The sequence below is a fragment of the Microchirus variegatus genome (assembly GCF_963457635.1).
Source record: "Microchirus variegatus genome assembly, chromosome: 1".
NCBI classification, from domain to species: domain Eukaryota; kingdom Metazoa; phylum Chordata; class Actinopteri; order Pleuronectiformes; family Soleidae; genus Microchirus; species Microchirus variegatus.
This window is the reverse complement of record NC_139802.1, coordinates 1,687,538-1,698,317: the sequence shown is the minus strand read 5'-3', so window position 1 is coordinate 1,698,317 and position 10,780 is coordinate 1,687,538.

The following is a 10,780-nucleotide window of genomic DNA, read 5'->3' as shown; positions in this document are numbered from 1 at the left end:
GCTACAGAGGCTGAGAAATCACTCATTTAGTAAACATCGAAGCTCAGTTTTTAGAAGCATTTTCTCGAGGCGCTTCAGGCCTTAATGGGTTACGGCGTGCGTTGACCACAAACTACATTTCCCACAATGCATGGCGATTGCGTTACCCGCCACTAGATCGCAGGGTATCGACCAGATACAGACTTTTAAAACTGTTAGTTTGTCAAGAAACACCATCGCGGACCGGGTTACATCTATAATGCATCATATTTGTAACTTGAATAAGTAATAAATACAGAAAGTTATTTATCAATATGTTACAGAGTTGTTACCTTTATTTTATATTATATTTGGTTACATTTAGTTATATTTATTCTGTATGACAGTTACATCTGACTCTCTGAGGGTAACATTATGCTGATGTGTTTTAACTCGACCTTTTCTAACAGTTTTTTTTTTAAATTCCACATCACTTTATCACCTCATCCTCAATTAAAGCCGCATTAGTTGGTTAATACATTCATTCGTCACGTGTTGCATGAATGAGTTGATGTCGTGCTCCTTCTTACCTGTGGACTCTGGAGCTGCAGGAAATGGTGGCTTCACGTGGCCTCTGCAGGAGGAAAGATTTTACATTTAACAGCGCCCTCCTCTGGTTAAAAACCAACATGACAAGCTGGTGATTCCACCAAACCACGTGAGACCTGTGGGGTTAGAAAAGGGAGAAAAGAAAAAAGAAAAGAAAAAGAAGCAGCATCCACACAGAAAAAAAAGAGAAGAGTTTGACGGTAAAAGAAAGAAGACAGTGGCAGCAGTGGGTCGTCTGTACAGTTTTTGTCTCCTGTTTTTATTTGGATGAATGAAACACTTTCAGTTACAAAAATGACTTAAAATGAACAACACTGTACAATGAACAAGCAGAGATATTTTTCTTTTCTTTTTTTGGGGGGTTTTCAAGATAAATACACTAAAAGGCTAAGTTGCTACCACGAGGGAGGGAGGGGAAGTTGGGAGGGGTGTTTTTAGGTGATGATGGGTAGAGAGGTGGGGGGGGGGGGGTAACACACACACACACACACACACACACACACACATACACACGCACGCACACACACACATTCTTGTACTTGCTGCATACTGAGGACTGGGTTGCTGACAAAGTGAGGACCACTTTTTAAATCAACACAATTACAAATATCTACTTCATGCATGAAACTTCATGGGTTTTTTTTGGTCCAAAATTTGACAGAAATGTCATACTGTACTATGTCATCCAAAAGTCGAAAAAAAATTGAAAAAAAATTTGGTCCAAAATTTGACAAAAATGTCATACTATACTATGTCGTCCAAAATTTGAAAAAAAAAAATTGACCCAAAATTTTTGTTCCAAAATTTGACAAAAACGTCATACGACACTATGTCGTTTTTTTTTTTTGACATATATAGTATAGCATGTTATAGCAACCTAAGGAAGTGATTTCAATGAAAACAAAGTGAGGACCGGCCAAAATGTCCTCACTCCGTAAAAATGACTTCACTTTGTTGGTTAAAAACCCTCACTGGTCCTCAGTATGCCACAAGTACAAGAACACACACACACACACACACACACACACATTGAGGAAACAAGCTGACTGTTGACAGGAGGAATTAACGCTACATGTACTAGGAAGTCGGCAAACAGTACGTTACAGTTGACAGTAAAGGTCATGTGTCGGGGCTTGTTGTTGCCGTCCAAAAAAACAAAGGAGTATGTTTGTCTTTTTGTGGCTAAATGCTGGCTGCAGCAAGTCACGCACCCCTCCCCCCCCCCCACACACACACACACTGACTGTCACGCAAAAACACACATTCACTCACTCATTCATGCATGTGCTTGACTAAAGACACCACACACACACACACACACCCTCTATTTCAGTGCCAAAGTCAAATGACCCGGGGGCCAATGAGTGTCGAGTGTGGTCAATAAGGGGCCGGCCTAGAGAACAAAAAGTGGGACAAAAACAATAATATATATTAAAGGGCACTTCCTGTATCGTGGCGAATGTGTCGAAAAAAGGCCGAAAAACGCCAAGGGCTGCCGTGGTCGCGCCGTTTTAAATCCGTAAAAACCTTTTGACAACATGACAACGCACGTAGATTTGTAGGAACGCACGTAGAATGCGCAAATCGCCCAAAATTCAAAAAGGCACAACTTCCTGTTGAGTTGAGGCCACGGTCTATCCCGCCAAGTTTCAGGAAATTAGGTGGAATTCAATCTACGCTGAAGTTCTAGGGCACTTCCTGTATCGTGGCAAAAAAAACAAAAAACTTTTGCTAACAAACATATATTATATTATATTCTGACAGCTGTGCGTCAGCAAAACACTGTGTTTAAAGACGGCGAGGTCATGTTTTCATTATAACATGATATTAAGTGAGGGGGGGTGTTGTCATTGATTGGGGGGGGGGGGCCGCATATGGCCTGCGGGCCGGCAGTTTGACACCTGTGGCTCTATTTAGTCACCACTTCCAGGGAAACATCTCAAACTTCCCCTTTGTCAGTGTTTGCCAGCACACACACACACCCACCCACCCACACACACACGCACGTGCACGCGCACGCACACACACACGCACACACACACACACAGGGGTGATGGTCAGACAGTCAGACGTTAAAGGACCAAACAGAGCGGTATAAACCAAAGTGAAATAAAGGTGAAGGGGCTGATGGGAGTTCATCAGGACTCTGGCAGCACGAGCAGAAAGGACAAGAACTTAAGAGGAATCAGAACAGCTACAAAGATACCAAGAGAAACTTCATCATCATCATCATCACCATCATCATCGTCGTCTTCATCATTATGATCATCATAATTTTGAGAAGCTTAAGATTACTTTTCCAATGACAAATACTTAAAAATATACATTTCATCATCATTTTAATTATCATCATCATCATTATTATTATTATTATTATTTCCCTTTGGATAGCTGAGGTTAACGCTTCACAGACTGGTTTGCTAGGTGACAAAAGAGATAAAGGAGAAGCAGAAAGAAGGGATGATAGAGATAGAGAGGGAGGTGAAGGATGCAGTGGAGGTTATGTGTGTTGAAGCGAAGGTCAAGTTAGAGCTCTTTGGTTTTTCTTTCTTTAATATCTGATTTGCTTTGCTGTGTTGCTGGAGAACCTTTGGACTAAAGCTGTATTGTAGAGAAGAGAGAGAGAGAGAGAGAGAGAGAGAGAAGGATGAAAGGGAGGAAGTGTATGTGCAGACGAGAGTGGGTGAAGGAAGAAGAAGAAGAAGAAGAAGGTGCTTTTCATCGTCGCTTTCTATGCATCTTTTCTCCTGCAGCTGCAGTTACGTCTCACAGGTTCTTCACGTAAAGAGATGTTTGCGTTCTTCTTTTAACACTAACACAGTCAAACACCGGCTCTGTCTGCACGGGAAACACGAGACAAAGCAGCAGCCGAGAGTTTGTTTTACTCTGGTTTTCTTTGGACAAAGCGTGACGAAAACACGCAGCTTCTGTTCAAATACACTTAAAGCCCAATTTATACTTCTGCGTAAAGTGCTCTGCGTAGGTTACGCAGAGACTCTGCATCGTCTCCGGCTGCACAAAATATTTTTTTAAGTGTCCGTCACTCCGTCAAGGGACAACGGAGACGGCAAGAGCTGCGATTGGTCCTCAGGACAGGCCGAGCTAACGCTGCTCTGTGTCGGCTCACAGTGAGCACCGAGCGTCCACAGAGGCGGAGCTGATCACCGCCGACGTCGCCGCCAAACTATAAATACGTCATATCTTAACACACACAGCACATGTTTAGACTCTAAATGGCCAATTTATCGCCTCAAATTATCTTAAAACTGCGTTCCGTCACACAGAAAAGTGAGAAACGGCCACTGTTTCAACAACAACAGTCTTTCTCTCTCTTTCTCTCTCGGACGCCATTGCTCACTGTAGCCTGAAGCACAACAACCTTGCACAGCGACCCCTACTGATCGGGCGGGAAATTGTAGCGCGTGTCCGTCACCACGACGCAGAAGTATAAATGCTCGAGGCGTCTCCGTGGTGACGCAGACGGATAACGCATACGCAGTCGGAGAAGTATAATGTGGCCTTAAGTCAGAGCTGTTTCTTGCTATATGCAGACTATGCAGCTGCATAGGGCCCCACAGCCACCAGGGGGCCCCCCAAACTGCAAGTTCAGACTCATATTTTATTATATTTTTGAGAATTAAAAGTACCTGTCTTTATTTTGCATGTATTGGATGCATTCATTATGCATATATTTGCAAAGCATGTAAGTGTTTGTGGGGTAATCAGAAAAAGTTAGGAATCTCTACCTCGAGTTTGAAAAAAAATAAAAAAATAGGGGCCCCCCAAATAGTATCTTGCATAGGGCCCTCAAACAGCTAGAAACGGCCCTGACTTAAGTCATCGCTGACAACGCTGTTCAAACTGACTTACGGAAAAACTCAAAAGCGCTCTCAAGATCTCTGTGAACGACTGATCTCCTTGTACAATATCACTAACACATAATATTTATAAATAACCAAGTAATATTTCTGTTACCATATATTTACTGGGTAAATAGCTAGTAATTGGGGGCTGTAGCTACCTGCTTATTACCAGCTTATAACACAATAATACACTAAAATTCACCATATAGAAACCAGGTAAATACCCAGTATTTTTGTTTACACTTATTGGTCTGTATCCAGTAATGTCCAATAAACATTTAACAAGCTTAGTCGCTCCTGGATTAAAACTATCAACTGTAATTCACTGTGGGGCCGCCAGAAATGTTTCTGCGGGCCGCCATTGGCCCCCGGGCCGCACTTTGAGAACCAATGCCCTAAGTTAAAGCTGGGGTATAGGAAGGACTTTTTTTTTTGGTGGTTATTGAACAATAATGACATAATAATTCCAATAATTCAATAAAAACAGAACCAGGCCTTTGTGCCTGCTCTGCTCATGGCCTGAGGGATGAACCTTTCCTGGTGACTGTGTTCACTGCAAACTGAGTGTAACAGCTACAAACACTGTTCAGACATTAAAATGGCTGCGATAAGCTTCGTGTTTACCGCACAGATGTGAGCGAAAACTGCTTTTCCAGTTCCCTCTTTGTAAAGTACAGAGCAAATGTAAATGTGTGGAGAAAGAAAGAAAGAAACAACTGCCAGCAGGAGAAAAAAGCATGTGGAGAAAGACAGCGGAGTTTTCTCAACACCCTCGTCGTGGATATCAGGGTTTTTGGGGAGTGTGTACATTTTTGCTGGATCCTGTAGCAGGGCATTGACTTTGGTATCATTCACTGAGGAGGTATCCCTGCCACAGAGAACCTACACTTCACACCCGGTCCCTTAAAAACCCTGAGGCTGATCCAGAAAAGTGCAACTCCGCGTCCGTTTGCTGACCCGTAACACCTCTTCCTTCCAACTTCCACTTTCTCAACAAACACCGATTCATTCATGGAAAGTGTCACCTAGCAACCTCGGCCTCAGCCGCTCCCCCGGTCGCCTGACCTGCATGGCCGCGCTCCGTCATCCACATGGACATCAAGTGGTCGGTATAACTAACCCCTCATCAGACAACAGAGGCCTCAAGGCGAGAGAGGGCGAGGTGACCTCGGTGATAAAAATGTGCTCTTTTCAGGCACAAAAATAAAAAGCTTTTCTTTTTTCTTTTTTTTTAAAGCCAAAAGTGGATCCAGGTTTGATCCTAGATCTGAACCAAAGAGCAGCTTTAAGCCCACAGTCCATGTTTGACAGGGAGGAAGCAGCACAGGTCAGGTTTGAGGAGAGGGCTGTGTTCAAAGCTCAATACAGACAGCGGGGGGTGTTTTCCAGGGGGACAAGGTATAGTAGATATGTTTGTGTGTGTGTGTGTGTGTGTGTGTGTGTGTGTGCAGACTGGAGCAGTGGCCTTTAGTCCTTAAGTGCAATTGACTTGGGAAAAAAAAGCAATCTGTTCCAGGATCAATCCCAAACGTTCGTATCTCCAATTTATCTCCATAAGGACAATGACCTTTGATCCATCCTGAGGCTAACTTTACACGACTTTACACGACTTTACACGACTTTACACGACTTTACACGACTCCCGGGTGAAACCGACAAAATATTTGATCAGATGTGCCTTTCGTTTAGACGGTGACTGCGTTTTTTGGGGGGCTAAAAAATGCAAAAAAAATTAACCCAACCTCCAGAGTGGAAATCTTAAAAACGCTCCGTCTAAAGGGTTGAGAACGCAAAAGTGTTCTCTGAGCTACTCACGCTGGCTTATCCCCCCGTACGTGTTGACGTCAGATCCATGTGCAGTAAACAACAACAAACATGTCGGATTATAATCCATCAATCGGACATTCAAGTCGCCTTAGCTGCTCTGATACTGATCCAGGAGTCATTTCAGTAATTACGCCCAGTTAATGTTTTGGTTTTTGACTGTGGGCTACTCGCGCGCTCCTGCTGTTGTTGTAGGGCAGTGCTTCACAGCGCCACCTAGCCACCTGGCATGCACACTACATCAAATTTCACACACATTAGCGTCACCGCGTGCGTGCAGATTTCCACCCAAAGATGCTCGTCTAAACGCGAAATAAAAAAGTGGGAACGCAACTCCACTTTTGCGGGATTGTGTTCAGATCGTTGTCGTGTAAAGCTATAGCCTCACTGTATCTGCTCCTGGTCTCACACACACACACACATAGACACATACACACACACACACCGTCCACACACTCATCCCCACTTGAACCCCGCATTTTAAAGCATTCATCTATTTGGTTTATCATCAAAGAATATGAGGTATATGATGAACTATCTCTCTCTTACACCCCACAGTGGACCAAATAACAAAAACAGTCGAAAACAAAATGTTCAGAAAAGTGGAAATAAAAACAGATTCAGAGCATTAAAAAAAGTGAGAAGTTAGAGGGCGATTTGCAGCCGGGAAACTAAAAACACCCTCTTTGTCATCTGCTCCCTTCTTTTTTTGCCTCAGCTGATCTTCCATCGTGTGTGTGTGTGTGTTTTTGGTTGTGTAGCTGTAAAGCTTTCAGTGTGTTCTCCAGAACAGAAGCAACACTGTGTGTGAGTGAAGCACCTCGTGCAGAACATGAACCATATTTTTACGTTTTTACAGGATTTCAACCCCGTTCTCTTTCTTTATCTCATTATTAGTCGAGTGTGTGTCCAGAAAAACTACCGACACCTAATTTGTCTGCAAACCCCAAATGAAACGACGAGGTGTTTGTCCACACAGTGCAGCCTCTGAGCGGAGAGTCCACTCAGTGATTTGCTCTCACTCGTGGTTGCATTTTTACTGATGTTATTTGGTTTAAAGAGGTAAGAAAGAACTTCAGCAAGGGCAAGAAATAGTAAAAAAAAAAGAACATCCCAGAATATGAAAAGAAGCACAGCTAGAAATAAATTAACAAATAAATAGCAAGACAAATAAATCGACGCTACCCGAATAAATAGTACAATCAAAAGTCTAAATCATCGTCAATATGGAGAAATAAAAAAAAAAAGTCCAAAGAGAGATAGTTAAATTTTTGGTCTAAAATCAAGTTATTATCATCAATGTTTTTAGGATCTTTTTTTTTTTCTCAAAGTCTTTTTTGTACGTTTTTTTTTCTTCATAATACATTAGCGATAAGTAAGCAGTAGAACATAGATCTTTTTTTTTTTTTTCTACAAAATCTATAGAAGCACTAACAGATACATTCCATCTAAGAGTCAATGTGGAGAAAACGGTTCCACCTTTGAGGCGCGAACCGCCCACACGTTAAGTTACGTTTTAAGTTTTTGGTTTGTGAAAACGATTCTCGCGTCGTCGACTGTTTTTTCTGCTGCGGACCAAACCAAACGTTCTTTGGGTGCGTTTACGTCCAAACGCCGGAACCTTTCGACTCGACCGAGGCTGATTCTGTGAGTATTAGTCTGTATCCTTCTGGTGTCGCGGCTGCAGCACCTATTTGGTTTTTTGAACACTTACGTACAGAAAAACACACGGTTTCCCCTCAGGCAAACTGGCGCTATAGCCCATGTCTTTGCCTGCATGCGGAGAAGCCAGTTCCTGTTCCTCTCTACTGTGTTTGGTTTACTTCAGTATTTGGTTTTGCAATTCAATTCTTTGTTTTTTTTGGCTTTTTGGTGTGTGTGTTGTCTTTTCTGTTTCTTTATCTAATAAAAATCTGGAAGCTAAATTTTCACAGTATTTTTTTTTTTTTTCCCAACCACCTGATAAAAATCTCTAGCACGACTACGGAAAAAATAAGGAGCTCTTGTAGTAAGTAAGTAAGTAAGTAAGTAAGTAAGCGAGTACGTTATTCCAAATGAGTAATAAGCACTAAAGTACAGTACGTAAAACGGCATCGAGAGACACAGCAGAGATATAACAATCAGAACCGACCAACAGAAAAATAAAAACAGATTTCTTTTTAGAAGATTTCAGTTCAGTGAGGTCATTTGCGTTTAGCTCCATCCAGGACCAGAGAGCCGAGCCAGAGAGAGGCAGAGGAGGAACTGTCTGTCCTTCGTCTTCCTTCTCTCCCGTCTGTCTGTCTGTCTTATTTATCTCTCTATCCATGCTACACAGTCTCAGAGTGGGTTTGGGGGGGGGGGAGCTAACGCTGTAGCCCTAAAGCTAACACACAGACAGACACACAGACAGAGAGGATGCACTGTGTCCTCCTCGTCCTCCTCCCTCCGGCCACATTTGGTTTGGGTTCTTTTTGGTTTGCTTCTGTCATTCCTTGGGTTGTGTGTGTGTGTTTTTTTTGGTTTGGGTTTATTTTTGGTATCCTCTTACAAAATGTGTTCCCCTCAAACTGCTCCCAGCACAGACAGTATTGTGTGTGTGTGTGTGTGTGTGTGTGTGTGTCCCTCCTGTTCCAGCGTACCCTTCTTTCTAGGGTATGGGGGGGGGTTTCAGAGTAAAGGGTCAGTTCCCTAAATAAAGCTTCCCCCATGGAACAGGTGCAGGGGGGGGGGGGGGGGGGGGGGTTACAGCCGAGGGTTCGTCGTCCTGTTCTCAGCCACCGTCCCACCCCCCTCGGTTCTCTTTATTGTCTTGGTGTGTCTGGGTCGAAGGCTCCTCCTGGACGAGCCCCGGCCTTTGAGAATGCTTTGGTTTTTTCCATTTGAGAATTAATGGCAGTCTGAGGTGGAAAATGACTTGAGTGAAATGTGACTGATGGAGCGGCGATGGAAACAGACAAATACCAGCAAACGCGTCGAGACAGACAGACAGACAGACAGACAGACAGACAGACAGACAGACAGGTGTCGGGGGGGGGCTGATAGACGAGGCAGGAACGAGAGGCGTCTGTGACTAAAGTTGGCTTTATTGACTTATTTATCCTTCGGTCTTAGCGGCTGTTACTTCAAATCATCAATCAAGGCCTTATTTCATACTTTTGAAAAACGATCACCGCTCTTAACAAACGTCATTTTCAGTGTGATAATAATAGGTTATCTATAAAGAGACATTGCATAACGTTAGATGATTTCTGTTGGTGTTATTATTCTGTTGCTGCGTCTGTCAAGCAAAACTATCAGACCTGACGGGGGTCCGAGTGTTTGTGTGTATACAGCAGCAGAGCAGGGATGAGTTGGGGAGAAACTTTTCTAGTATGTTTTCAGTCACACTCCGACCTCTCCTAGCGCTACTGTGTTTCACAGTCGCCTACATGTGTCTCGACACAAAACGAATCACTTCCTGTGTGCAGCGCGGGAATGTCGCTGGGCAACTGCAGCAGACGTTTGTTTATATTTTAAAACGTATGCACGGCGACGGGTTTTGCGAGCGGCGAAAGCGCGTTTGTTTTGGTTTCGAGCTCCATAACAAATTCCTTCACACTCTGAAATGGTCTTCGCCGTGTGCCGACTCTACTTTTGATCATCTACTGGCACTTGGTGAGGACTGAGATGAGCGTGTTCACCTCTCGTCATCTTTGTTCCTGCAGAAAAGTCACAGTTACAACACGATGATATGCATGAAGGATGAAGACACAGGTGATGATGACGACGATGATGATTCAAGTGCCAAAGATCAACACTTCAAACAATAAATAAAAAAACAAAACACGGCGCTAATAAATAAGAACAATAGAAAAATCCAAACTTTACTTTACTCAAAGTGTAAAAAATAGATTTTAAAAAAGAGAGAAAATCTTTGTTACGCTCTTACAACCAGAGGTTGAAGATACAGCTCAGAAACAGAAGTTTAGCATGAAACCGTACGAGGTGACAGACAGACAGACGTGATGGACGGATGTGGGATGACGTGGCTTTGCATGTGTGTGTGTGTGTGTGTGTGTGTGTGTGTGTGTGTGTGAACATAGTAGTAGCAGTAAAGTCCTGGTCCTGGATAGCTTCAGTATTTACATGTCCTTTGAATAAAGCTTTTCTCTCCGTATTTTTGGTATTTGGGATTTTGGTATGGTTGACTTTTTTTTTCGTCATTGTGTTTTTCCTCCTCCTCCTCCTCCTCCTCCTCCTCAGGTTAATTTTTGGTTTAAATTTATCCTCCGTACTCCTCTTCCTTCAGACCCGCAGCTTTTCAAAAAAAAAAAAAAAAAAAGATAAGAAAAAAAAGAAAGGAAAAACGTGAGTACGGTCCTCCTCTCCGTTTTCGTTTTTGTCCTTGCCGCCATTCCTTTGTCACATAGTAGAGTTATTTTTGTATCGTCATTTTTGGTTTATGCACTTCAACATGCATCCCTGTCATCTCTTCTGTCTCTTTGGTTCAAGAGTCATTGGTTTGTTTTCCTCCAGAGAGGAAGTGTGGAGAGACACTGACGGGA